Raw genomic sequence first — 14,384 nt, 5'->3', positions numbered from 1 at the left:
GCCATTTCTTGGTCTGAGATGCTGTCTCCCAGGTTAACATGCAAATGCAGCGGCTTCCCTGATGCATGAATGTCCAGCATTGTTTCTCTGTACAGCCGAGCAGCCCTGGCTGGGTCTGGTATAGTTTTCCAATCTATAATCTTATAAAGATTTAAAAATGTCAAAAGCTATAAACAAAAGGTTTCAAACTAGAACCACTAGCAGGTTGTTACAATACACAACACACCTTCAGTTGTGTTGGCAGGTCTAGAGGGTCCGGCAGAACTTGTTGGCTGATCTTGCCATGGTGTCACCTGTGAATATGTGGCAGATGGTTCTTCCATTGCCTCTACATCCACTCCGGCGCCACCATACGCATTGCATGGTCAAATAGAGATTTTCTATTATACTCGAGTCTAGAGATCGTTGAGGCCACGGCAGCACTTTTACTTTATTGTTTCCCATAAAATACTGTTTTCCAACCTACTGGAATAATGTTAAGTATTTATACTCATTAGTAACCATGTTAAATGCTCAGCGTATTTTGTGTAATTTTAAGGAAAGAAGAATTCAAACTTGAAATAAACCTTTATCTATGATTACTGGATATGTGAACTTGTATGCATCTGATGAAAAAAGGCACATTTGTTAAGCCTCAAGGCTAAACTATACAGGACAACAATATACCTCTCAACGCAGGCACTGGCATGCATCTCGATGATGTCAGCAGGGTACACTACTTGGCATATGGGACACTCTTTCTCACTCGCAGCATTAGATTAATACAGGTGTAGCAATGAAAGTTAAATTAAGCCAAAATAACTGACAACGGCTCAGAAATGTCAAATATAAATGAAGGAAACATTTCAACAACAACTTTGTGGTCACTGGGAAACAAATAAGAAAGACATAGTAGGAAGCAGATCAGACTAATGACTAGACCAGGGGTCTGCAACCTTTTTGACCAAACGAGCAATTTTGCTCCTTTTTCCCCCAAAAAAATTGTCTTGAGTCGCAAAACATATTTCATAGCTTGATAGCTAATAAAGTTGTATTTATTGTTATATCAGACAAAAACTACAGGTTTTCTTTGCATTTATTAGGCTATGTATTACGTTATATAAAACTGTTAACCTCTAATAAGAAACAAATAAATCCTATAAGGAGAATTAAAAATAATACACAGGCCTACTTTAACATAAATTAAACACAGCACTTGGGGAGTCCTCTGCAAATTTGAAGGAAACAAATATATAATTAAAATGTGCCCACTTTGAAATAAATAAAACATATAGCTGCACCCTAAAAAGAGTTAACGGTGGGGTAGGTAAGAATGGAGAAACCAGCTCGAGTGCGCTCGAATTTGAAAATACACAACCGGAAAAAATCTGCCTCTTCCTTCAGACTTCCTCACAGAGCCCCTCCTCCAACACACACGAACGCGCACATGACCAATGAGGGCACGAGATAAGTTTGTGGACAGATGGAAGGCTGACAGGCAGGTAGGCCATCCAGTTATTTTAGCCGGGCCGGCTCAGATGATTGGTCGTGCTTTTTACAGCGCTACGGCTTCCACAGATTAATGTGTGTATGTAATTATTGTCAAAGCATTTCATATATTCATTGCTATCGGCATGTTAAGAGCATTCCATGGAATATAACAAAAAAGTGTTTTCTGAAATAAATTACATACCCCATTGAATTATGACTGAAGATCGTCAGGTGTCTTCCTCTCCTGTGTTGTTCCCATAGACTGTATATAGAAAGGTTGTTCCTCGATACGTAAAGGCTGCAGCACCTTTGACAACTTCTCTCTACATATCAAACATACCGGTAAACCAGCATCGTTTGCTGTGAAAGCATATAACTATGTCCACGCAGAATTAAATCCTGTGTTCCTCCAGTACTTTTCTTTGATTTATCCATAGTTCGCTCATCGAGCCGGGGGTCAGGTTGTTCACCCGCAGGAAAAGGCGCTGGCGCGGGACCGTAGCAGGATGTGAGGCATATTTTAGTTGACCTAATTAAAACCGTCTTGTTTTTTATTTATGTGTCACAGTATCACCTTAAAATACAATATACGAAACATTTTCAACCATGCAACAAAATATAAATATTCCTAGAAATACTTTTATTTTATATCCTTCTTATTTTTCACTAAACTCAAGGGAGCCAGAGCAGAGGGCTTAAAGGGCCGCATGCGGCTCGAGGGCCGCGGGTTGTCGACCCCTGGACCAGCGCCGTATAGATAGAAGAGTTACGACAGCGGAAGTCCAAAAACGGTTATTGTCACGTGGTTCATGAAGACGAGGATCGTTCCCCGGAAGTTCATGGCGGGCAATGTGAATGCATTGATAACAGGAGATAGAACTACGATTTTTGGTAATTATTAGTGAATAAAGGTTTTGATCTGCAATATTTATACAACAAATCGATATGTGTATGTATTTACATCAATATGTTTTAAAAAAAAATATAGAATTTGCTAATATTAAGTGATAATATTAGGATTAGTGTGAACAACTAGTTTACATGTTAGGCTAACAGTGCCTTGGTTAAAGAGCCTGTTGCTGTTTATAGCTTTGAATTCTTTAAAACCAATATTATCTTCTTAAACTTGTATGGTAGTCAGGAGCATCACTTTCTAATGTTTATTGATATATTTAGAGGGAGGGGATCTAAAGGAATGCTTCAAAATTCAGATTAGATTAATTTCTACCATTTTCTTAAATTCATGGTAGTTTCAGTAATCCCATGGTAATTGAGGACACAAGTTATCTAAATGACTAATGTCATCTTTATGGCTTTCAGAAAGGACAGGACACCGACAGGTGACTATCAAAGGACTAGCAGCAGCAGCAGCAGCATGATGATGATGATGTTAAATGTGTTGTTTTAGGAACATCCATTGCAAATACATGGAATTCAATAAACATTGAATAGCATATCATGCAGTTTGTCTGTGCCTTTTCCTCCGTGTTGTCCTGGTTTGCTGTGCTGCCTCCTAGTCGCCACCATGGTTTGCTGTGCTGCCTGGGGACGCTCAAATCGCTCAGAGAAAGGAGTACGAATGTACGGCTTCCCCACTGACACAGAGCGCAGGAAAAAATGGCTGGCTCAAGTCAGCAGGAGCAATTTCACGACCAACAGCAAAAAAATATGTGAGGTTATTATATACAAACACTGCATTTGCACTTTTTCACAAAACGAAAACCACACCATTGGGAAAGCTTAATGTTTTGTTTAATACAACAAAACAGGGAAAGGCTTGAAAAACACAGAGTTGAGACTCAGGGTGCAGGGTGAGGGTCTCAGTGCAGGTGTTCAGGCTCCATTGAATCCCCCTCTGGTTCTTGTGCTGAAAGAGGGAGTAACAGACAGGAGAAAGGGTTATACACACCTATATAGCACACCTATTGGATGGGAAATTGCCTTGGGGAGATAAGGTGTGGTCTTTGTTCCCAACTGAAGTTATGGAACTTTATTATTTGTGAGTTTAACAAAGTATGACAAATGGCATCAGTAACAGATGTGATATGAATTTCTATAAAGTTGTCTCACATTCTTGGTCATATTTTATATACAGTATGTAATGAGTACAACATGTCCAGTAAGTATAAAGTGTTTCCTAATACTGTGTATTCAACCACTATGGAATATGTATGTGGGCAGACACAACTGAGTTGTTCTGTGTGTGAAGTAACCTCAAGTCACTCCACAGGCACATTTTGATGCAGACCAGTTTGTCAAGACAAAAAAGGGCAAGACTAGGCTGAGAGCAGAGGCTATACCCACCATCTTTGTGCATCGCCCTGTGGTCAAAAAGAGAAGGGCCCCTGCACCACGATTCACCCCGGGACCTGTATCTACAAAGCCCATAGCTCATGATCACAGCTATAGTGTGAAAGGTGACGCAGGTATAATAAGTATGAACTCTTAGTAACAAAAGTCATATTTCTTATTGTTAAGTGGTATAATATTTTAAAATCTACAGTGCCATGCCTTCTGCTTACATTAGTCTCAAAGATTGAGGGAAGAAGGGATGAGGAGACTGAGAGAAAGGAAAGTGAGGGTGAAGAAAGAGAGGACATGGCTAGTGAGGAGAGACAGGGAGGGTGGATACCACCCACTCAGCCAGCAGCCAGTCAGCATACGAGGGAACCAGCAGCCAGTCAGCATACGAGGGAACCAGCAGCCAGTCAGCATACGAGGGAACCAGCAGCCAGTCAGCATACGAGGGAACCAGCAGCCAGTCAGCATACGAGGGAACCAGCAGCCAGTCAGCATACGAGGGAACCAGCAGCCAGTCAGCATACGAGGGAACCAGCAGCCAGTCAGCATACGAGGGAACCAGCAGCCAGTCAGCATACGAGGGAACCAGCAGCCAGTCAAACAGATCTATTAAACAAATGAAAGAGAAAATGAAAGAGCCAAGAAGGAATCACCAAAAAAGCAAAGTCTGCACTAAGAAAAATCAGGAAGGAAAATGCAGCTCTCAAGAAAACAATGAAAATTAGGGACAACAAATATAAGAAAACGTTTTCAAAAGACCAACTTAAGGCATTAGGCAGACTCACCACAAAGGGGATGAAATGGAGCAATGAGACAATTAAGAAGGCTTTAAAAATTCGCTTTGCGTGCGGACCAACGGGTTACAAAACTCTGCAGGAATTGCAGATTCCCCTTCCAGGAATAAGGACACTGCAAAGAAGGATGCAATGTGTTAAGTTTGAGCCTGGTGTGTAACAGCTAACATCACTGCCCCTCCACCCGTAACATCGCTAGCAAGGTGTCCCGTCATGTACCTGGAAGTTTGGGTTGGCAAAATGGAGTAAGAGAGGGACTTGAAAAACCTTGGTGGCTCTCTACTCATGTTGTTACATTTGTCTTGGTTACAGCTCTCAAGGTTTTTTTTTTGTTGCCATTTCCACATCTTTAGAAAATATGAAATAAATGAAGTGAAATCCACCTCTTCTCTGGAGAACAAACTTTGATTTCTGTCTTGTGAGTTTGCAGTCTTGCAGTTTTGCTCCTCCACCTGTAACATCACTGCCCCTCCACCTGCCATACAGTAGGTTACTAACAATATTACTTATATAATACAGTGATAGAATACATGTTTAGTATGCTTACTTATATAAAACAGTAGTATTAAACTTACCTTGTGTTTTCACTCTCACTTAAGTCCCTCTCCCTTTGCCATCAATCCAAAATCAGCTGAGCTGCAACATTATACAGACAGGTAATAATCAACATAATCACAAGGACACAACATGGCTCTGCTAAAAATACTCACTCTTACACGCACCAAAGTTATATTTATCTAATATTTAACTCCCTCCACCCCCGCATACAATCCCGTTTAGAAGCCCCTCTTCTCTAATTCAACAACATTGGACGAAATGACATTAAGAGAACGGAATTTACAATTAAAAGGCTGTTCAACGTGTGTTGCCAACTTGATCCGGTATCCTAGCTTTATCTGTTATCTGTAAACGTTCCCTAAATTTACTAATTTAGGCATAATCCACTGACATCCTTTAATACACATGTTAATTTGAATCAGATGTACTGATAATATCCGCAATATAAATCTTTAAACTTCTTCTTACCTTTAAAAGTCCGTCACGAACGGTCTATTATGCTGCAACTCTACAGCTCTGCTAGCCTTGGCGCTAACTTCCTGGTAACGATTGAGAGGCTCCACGATCCGCCATTGCTGTAAAAAAGTGGTCCATTGGAGTGAACGGAGATGACGTAACTCTCAGTCTATACGGCGCTGCCCTGGACTAGACAAATAATTATATGAATAACAGGGCTCTCAAGTTTTGAACAGAGTTCAGAGTGAGATTTTGGCAGCGGTGTTTGGTACTCCAACTTCTGGCTCCCCTCAAAGTTCCCATGAAGCCCTCTGTACCGCGAATGTCAACGGGGGAGGGGGGAGGGGGCGTGCTAGTGGAGTATGAAGCCCTCTGTATCGCGAATGTCAACGGGGGGGGGGGGGTGCTAGTGGAGTGCACGTGTCTCACACAAGCCTAGTTTGGTGGGCGGTACCCTGGAAAGAAATCTCTGCGTGAGAAATACAAGGTGTGGCGTGTGAGCGTGTGAATGGAGTGAAATGCGTGTGTCTCACGCCAAATGCGTGAGACTTGAGAGCTCTGGAATAAGTACACCACAAGTGAAGTTATATATTATCATTGATGAGTGTAGCATAGAATTATGTTAGTTTAATTTTTTGTGTCATGAAAATGTATTCACACTTACTATTGTCTTGATCATCATGGTCTTGCTTTTCATCTGAATCTTCATCAATTTCCTGTTAAGTGGATCAGATTTACAAACGTTAACTTATATGACAATACTATAGTTTGGATATGCACTCACTGAAAAAAAAGATTCAAGAACAAGGTGATTTAGCTCAGCAAGGTCTCATGTAAAGAAAAAACCTACTTGTTCAGTATCTTCTGCAGACTTGCTACAAGACTCAACGTAGAGCAAGAAACTGTAGGGGTAAGGTTTCTCCACAGGTCCTGCATTGAGATGTAGGCATTTTGCTGAACTCAGGGGCATCAGCGGGAAGAGGCGTGGTGTCTAGTTCCTCTTGAAGTGGAATAATGAAAAGCGTGTGTTTTCCATTATTTGAAATGCCCTTTAGCATTTTTGCTGTGTAGCCTTCGGACTCAGGTGGGATCACAGAAAGTTTTCTCTGGCCACTCCCTCCTTCAGTATTTTTGAAAGTGGGAAGTGAGCATACATCAATTTATTTGTATTTGTTTTCAACATTGATTAAAACATAAAAATAAAAATGTAGTTTAAAATCTCAACCCATTATAGTTGTGTCACACCATTTTTAAATAATGCTGAATCTGCTTACCCGATGCTTTATAAATTAGCCATCCACCAGTCAAAGTCTCCAGTTTCGGGTATTCAGCCGAAATAACTGTTGAAATCTTAGTAGGAAGACAATATACAACAAGGACAAAAAAAAAAACATTAGCACTACAAATCGTATTAAATTACCATGGCTAGCCTCTTAATGAAATATAATTATTTTAATGGTCACCTCTGCATGGTTGCTCTGTTCAGGCAATGCTATAAGGCGTTTACCTAGGCCTGCCATCAACAGCCTGAGCTCCTGAGTCCCTTGTGGAGTTCTGCTAATGGGTTTTGGGAGCAAATAAAACTGTACATTAAGGGTCTTCTGAAGAGACCTGAAAAAGACCTGGAAAGAAAATTGAGAGGCATGTCAAACACAATCTTAACTACCAACCATACTTTATACATTGTAGCAACATTGTAATTTTTCTAACTTTGTCTTCTCCTGCTGGACATTGGCTGGCCTCACTCTCAACTCCTGACTAGTTCCCTGGCTGGAAGACTGGCCCTGATTCTGAACCTGAACCTGGGGCTGGAGCTGGCCTTGATCCTGAACCTGCCCTTGGCTGACTGTTGCTGTTAAAAGAGACAGCAAGTTCCGTGCAGCAGTTTCTATGTGTGCATACTCTGGCCTCTGGAAACAAATACATACAAACAAGAATAAATAAAACAGTATAATGTGTTTTTTGAATGAGCTTAAAAGCAGTTTTGAGCAAAGAACACGTTTGTATCTGTAAAGTGAGATAACTTAAACAGATGATATCAAAATCCCTAGCTAAAGCACACATTTTGCACAATATCTTACACACATTATAGATTATCTTACTCTGTTACAAGTAAAAGTAGAAAAGTATTCTCATCAAAATATAGTTAAAGTAGCGACAGTAAAAGTAGTCATTGTGCAGATTGGTCCATTTCAGAATAATATATATGATGTGTTTTATAATGATTGATCATGAAAGTGTTCTCAAAGCTGGTAAAGGTGCAGCTAGTTTGAATGACTTTGTATACTGCAGGGTAGCTTGTGAATTTACTCCAGGTGGAACCAAAGTCTGATTTAACACTTGATTAGATTTCACATCATTCATCCACATCTGTAAAGTAACTAAAATGTATTAAATACATGTAGTGGAGTAAAAGTACACCATGTAACTCTGAAATGTAGTGGAGTAGAAGTACAACATTTACCTCGGAATGGTAGTGGAATACAAAAAGTACAAATACAAATACAGTTCCGGTACAGAAGTACCGGATCGATAAGCAGTATCGGTAAGAGTAGTAGTAGGCCTACCAATACAAGTTTTACATACCCATCCCTAGTTCCAACAGCTGTGATAGTTATTGAGTTATCTTTGTAAAAAAAAAAGCGGGCACTCTCCAATACAACAATAAACAATCGGAGTGTCTTGGTGGAGACCTCACGGATATGTGTAATTTACACAGCGGCTTTCAACCACAAAGTTTTTATAAACATTTTGAATCACTCAATATGTAAATTGGTCGGTGCAGGTAAGCATTCTCTGGCTGAGGGACAATCTAATTCTAAGACATGCTCAACTGGGGCGGTAGCTTAACCCTCATCCTAAATCAGAACCAAAACGAAAATTAGATTAGCTTGTTGTAAACTAGCTCCTGCAGTCTGCTCATCCTCATGAAATAGTAACTTAGTTGAGTTAACATTGGCTTTTTCACCAGAAACATTTACATACTCCCCTGTTGGCCCCGGCCGCTCATTGTGAAATGAGTTCGGGAAACAGATCGCTGGATCGCTAGAAACACCTGTCATCAGACTGGAAGGGGTGCTCAACCTCCCAATGGACTCAGTAGCGCCCCCTGCTGCCGTGGAGTATGTGCCCATATACATATATATATATATATATATATATATATATATGCATGTGCCAGCCACGGCGGAATATTACTGCCAAAAGTCACGTGAGTGAGTCACGTGACTTTTGGAAGTAATATTCCGCGGTGAGAAGAAAAAGTGTTGTAGTTGTAAAAACAAGTTTTGTACTTCTAAAAAAAAGTGTTGTAGTTGTAAAAAAAAGGTGTGTACTTGTAAAACCTGCTGAATTTGTCTCTGAAAAATGATTTATTAGAAAAATGGTATGTGTTTATTTGATAGATACGTTTTTTCTTTGCAAAACTAAATGCATTAGTTTGTAGATGGTGTTTTGTATTTGCACACCACATTGTGTTTGTTCGTGAATCATGAGGCATTTGTAAAACCTGTTTAGTTTGTTTGTGGAGTTATGGCAGGAAATTAGCTCCATACCACTGGACCTCCCTTTACGAAAGGAGAGGAGAAAATGCTGCCCCACAATACCTTGCAGCCGCAGCATTTGCCGTCACACAACATTCGGCCGTTCACATTTCACTCGTTTAGGAAGGTTCCTAACTAAATGGACTATTCGACTTCAGCCCGGCTTCTTTTGCTGTTCACTATAGTGTTTACTTCCAGTCTGTCTTCCTCTACCTTTAATGTTTACTTCCTGTCTGTCTTCTTCTTTCTCTGTGTCTTTTAACTCGTTCCTCCTGTTGTTCTGTTTCTTTGTTCTTGTTCTCTTTTTCTTTTCTTTACTGGGGACAGTTTAGACAAGTTTTGTGCTCTCCAAAAATATAAAGGTGATTATTCAAAAGGTTTGTTATGGTGTTTTCTGAAGGAGGAATACTAATGTCCTAAGCAATGGTCTTTTTCCTTTAGCAGCTAAAAAATAAGAACAAATGTTATGTTGAGATTCACTTCAAAAGTAAATGCTTTCTGGGCAGTATTAAGATCATGAATTAATGGTCTGAAATTGTAAATTTGTTCAGCTGATTCTGGCTTCTCAGATGTGAGAACCTCGTGGATTAATAAAAGTCTGTATTCCTTCTTTTTTTTCTTTATTTCTCTTTCTTTTTGTATTAATTATAATAAATGTAATATCTCTGTGTCTTGGACTTTTGATTGGACAAAACAACCCACTTCAAAATGTCGCCTTTAGCTCTGGACAATTATGATGGATATTTGAGATTTCAAACAGTTTTCTACCAAGTGTGTACACGGTTAATGCAAAAAACAATCTGCAGATGTATCAATCAGGAATATAATTGTTTTTCATTAAATTGGTTATAAACCAAAGGCTTTGTTTTAGTGAGATAATAAACATGATATCAAAGTCCTAGCATGTCCTTTAACCAACCCGATATCACGGCAAGACATGAACATGTGACGATTTACCATGCTGGGAGACGTGAAGATGTCACGATTTCCTCCCTTCAAACGTGACAGTTACACGGTATTGTTAACCCATGTTAACCAGTGGAGAAATAACCGGAAACGCCAAGCAAATGCTAGCCTGACGGTCGGTTATTATTGTCAATATTAATATAATAATGATTTATTTTTTAATAGTCACACACGATTACGCCGATTTTCTTGTTGCCCCAGCTGGTCGACACCTCTTTTAGCAGAAACAAAGGCTACATTAATGTATTAAATCAATGTTAATCCATGCGTGTGGATACAGTCTATGGTGTGGATGTGGAATTAACGGACGTGACGTTGTGCGATTAAGTTGCCGGCAACAGGTTCGGTTCATGTTAATTTACAAACTCTTCAACTACAACCGTAGTTATATTTAAAAACATGTTAGAAGGCCTCACGAAATACTTTAATGCAAATTAAAATGTAAATGTGAAGGAAAGTGTGTAACAAAATACATCGGTGATAAACGAAACCGGAAACTGACTTAGGCAAGATCCTCAGCTTGATGATTGGATGGTTTAGCCGCAATGCATGCTTGGATTTGGTGTTTATGTGATGTGAAATCTGAAAACGTTTTTTTTTAAATAAAATAATACTTTATTCTGAGTGTGCTTGCTTTTCTCCTTGAAAGTCATCATATAACGGCATTGTAATACACGGTTCGGCTGCATTAAATATTACGTATCTGCCGTAGCCCGTAGTTATTATAGAGCCCTGCTGAGAAAACTTCTAGACAAACAGGAAGAACTGATGCCAAAATTGAAAACGTGACGTGGATCATAAATATATAAGCAATTAAACAACATTTTACATTTCTTTTCACACAATACGTCTCCTCGCAGTATCAACACTAATTCGGCTGACTTTTGTATTTGATCCAATTGGTAGATAGGCTGTATTTACACCATAACGGTGCAGAGCTGATAGAAAGGGACACCTGGGGGATATACTACGAAGCAGGATTTTCGCTTAGCCGGCTAAATTCATGGAAAACTCCGGCTTTCCGGTCCTACGAAGCTGGTTCTCTTTTTAGCAGGCTAGATCTCCATGGTAACTTATGCTGTGCGGCTAACCTGGTCCTGACCAGGTTAGGTTGCAGGCTAAGAGATCAACTCAGTGAAAGCACTGCCTGCTGACCAATCAGAGCTCCGTGTGCGGAGCGGGGTGCAGAGTTTAAAGCGATCAAGTCACATTACAGGAGAAAGGAAATACAGTTTAAACTGCCGTTGCAGGAAAGACGGCCGGCAAAAATCACAGACTGTGTGAACGTGAAATTGAATTGAATATCATCTCCCATCTTCAGCGCAATCTGACTATTATAACATTAGCGTTAAGAAAGCTTAATTAAATATCTGCCACAACATAAATAACCGGATCAAAGTAACAGTACAGTCCGCGGCATATCACATCATAATGTATCATATATTTCCTTATCTGAGTCAGCTTCTTGAGCCGTATCTGGCTGTGCAATACTTACAGTGTCACATACTGTATGCATAAGTATTATTTTAAGCAACACATTACGAAACACCCGAGTCAAATGTAATTAAAGTCAGATCGTGTCTTATCATAAACCTGTTAATGTACGCATTCAAAAACTTTTTCTTGTACGAGCTGTATTCACCTTGCAGGTGCATATGTGGCTTTTATCCTGGATAAAGTGTTTGAGTCATGGATGTTTAAAGTTTAACGTCTTCATATTTGTCTAATAAAAAGTTGACTTTTGATTCAGGAAGTATGACGCGCTGCGCTGTCAGTACGCTTCTCCATGTTTGTGATTGGTCGAATGCTCCAAATACCACCCCTTTCATGTGAACGCGCACCTAACTAGATAGGGCACGGCTGGCTTGAGCGATCCACTTGATAACCCGTGTCGTAGTACCGTTTAGTGAGGGCGCGTATGTTTTGGATTAGGCCAACCGGCTAACTCAAACATATCCAGGTTAGGTTGAACCAGCTTCGTAGTACAGGCCCCAGGTGGTTAAAGCACGTTATTGAATTGTATTATTTTATTATTAGATATTAATAGGAGGACGTACAAAACAGACAAACTAATAAGGCTTAATTTAAACATTAAGAGTACTTTAGGTTGAGGTCTTCTTTTGAATAAGAAAAAAGCTTTGGGGGTAGGCTATAGAAGAAGAATATGGTGGGATGAAACCCTCTTTAATGGTCACACATGAAGAGCACACAGCACACACAGTGACATTTGTATCTACAGATACATATTAAGCCTGGCAAAGTACTTAACATCTAATATATTGCTTTCCTGCAATTTTAACTATGTTAAAGCACTTATTTGTTTATTATTTGTTTATTATTAAACTGATATTATGCATAGGTATTATACTCTTATAAGATGTATGTAGATAGTATAAGAAATGTGCAGAATGACAGTTTAATGGTCGAGGTAGACACACATATTGATAGATTTCTTGTAATGCACTGTTGAGGAACCTGCAGCCCAAGTTTTTCATTCATTGCATAACTACACCGTAGTTGTGTATACTATGATATGTCAATAAACCTTAGCTTAGAAAATCTTGAAATCTTGAAAGGGATGTGCAAACTAGTCATTATATACAGTCTTTAATTAACTATTAGTAGAGAATAACGAGTAATGAATATACTTTATAGGGATCCTATTAATATCTAATAATAAAATAATAAAATTCAATAACGTTCTTCAGCCACCAGGTGTCCCTTTCTATCAGCTCTGCACCGTTATGGTGTAAATACAGCCTATCTGCCAATTGGATCAAATATAAAAGTCAGCCGAATTAGTGTTGATATTGCAAGGAGACGTATTGTGTGAAAAGAAATGTAAGATGTTGTTTAATTGCTTATATATTTATGATCCACGTCACGTTTTCAGTTTTGGCGGCAGTTCTCCTGTTTGTCTAGAAGTCTTCTCAGCAGGGCTCTATCAATAGAGAATTACGGCAGATATGTAATATTTAATGCAGCCGAACCAAATCCAAGCATGCATTGCGGCTAAACCATCCAATCATCGAGCTGAGGATCTTGCCTACGTTAGGGTTCATTTTAATTTAATTTTAATTTGCATTAAAGTATTTTGTGAGGCCTTCTAACATGTTTTTAAATATAACTACGGTTGTAGTTGAAGAGTTTGTAAATTAACATGAACCGAAGCTATTGCCTGGCAACTCATTCGCACAACGTCACGTCCGTTAATTCCACATCCACACGCATGGATTTACATCGATTTAATACATTAATGTAGCCTTTGTTTCTGCTAAAAGAGGTGTCGACCAGCTGGGGCAACAAGACAATTGGCGTAATCGAGTGTGACAATTAAAAAATAAATCATTACGTCGGGGTAGCATTTGCTTGGCATTTCCGGTTATTTCTCCACTGGTTAACATGGGTTAACAACCGTGTAACTGTCACGTTTGAAGGTACGAAATCGTGACATCTTCACGTCTCCCAGCATGTTAAATCGTCACATGTTCACGTCTTGCCGTGATACCGGGTTGCCTTTAACTACACATCAGTCAATTACCTGGTGTACCTCCTTACATATACACTACCTTTAACTACCTTTAAACCCATTGAAACACGACAATTAAAGTGTGATTAAAGTTGCTTTAACCAATAAACCTTGATGTTAACATTGAGGTGAATGTGTTACCAATTTGTGTTATTGTTGTGTATGACCGGAAGCCTCCAATGGGAGAGCCCGTTGAATGAAATGCCACTGTCTCTGATGTTTCATTATTCTTCCGCTTATTTGGATGCTAAACAACAATGATGCTTACTCTGCTAACAGGTTATGGGCCCAGAGACACCCAAATAAGTATTTCCGTCGTTTTTCCACCGATGGAAAGTCGCAACGTAGCACGTGTGGTGGATTAGCAAGCTAAGCTAACGCCATGAGCAGGTTGGGCGCAGGTTCCAGTAGCCGCTGGTCTCGGCTAGTGTTTGACGGGGATGAGAAGAACTATGAACTGTGGGAGACGAAATTCTTGGGCCATCTTCGTTTACAGGGACTGAAGAATACTATTTTAAGGAGTCCTACGGACATAATTGAGGAAGATGAAGAGGCGGCCGATGAACGGAAAAATGAAGAGGCTTATGCAGAGCTTATCCAATTTCTTGATGACAAAAGTTTGTCCCTTGTAATGAGGGAGGCGGCGGATAATGGTCGGTAGGCATTGAAGATTTTAAGAGACTATTATGCTGGCACAGGTAAACCACGTATTATCAGCCTATATACTGAACTGACATCACTCCTAAAGTCAAGCAGTGAAAGTGTGAC

The 14,384-nt window shown here is 39.7% G+C and overlaps 2 protein-coding genes and 1 long non-coding RNA gene across 3 annotated transcripts in view; 2 read left to right on the top strand and 1 right to left on the bottom strand.

The window, feature by feature from the left end:
• The window catches only part of rrh (retinal pigment epithelium-derived rhodopsin homolog), a 75,756-nt gene that overhangs the window by 24,518 nt on the left and 36,854 nt on the right, over nucleotides 1-14,384 (top strand). The window lies entirely within an intron of this gene.
• LOC307045782 (uncharacterized protein) overlaps nucleotides 1-14,384 on the top strand; it is a 29,807-nt gene that overhangs the window by 14,631 nt on the left and 792 nt on the right. The window lies entirely within an intron of this gene.
• LOC307045799 lies at nucleotides 3,176-8,624 on the bottom strand. The gene is made up of 9 exons (XR_013809996.1): nucleotides 7,290-8,624; nucleotides 7,043-7,201; nucleotides 6,854-6,929; nucleotides 6,430-6,699; nucleotides 6,244-6,295; nucleotides 5,592-5,698; nucleotides 5,141-5,201; nucleotides 4,557-4,680; nucleotides 3,176-4,377 (listed from the first exon to the last, which is right to left on the bottom strand). It is a non-coding gene; the product is annotated as an uncharacterized lncRNA (long non-coding RNA).

The sequence above is a fragment of the Notothenia rossii genome, assembly GCF_949606895.1.
Source record: "Notothenia rossii genome assembly, chromosome: 7".
Lineage (NCBI taxonomy): Eukaryota > Metazoa > Chordata > Actinopteri > Perciformes > Nototheniidae > Notothenia > Notothenia rossii.
The sequence above is the reverse complement of the archived record's forward strand: the minus strand, read 5'-3'. Positions and strand labels throughout refer to the sequence as shown.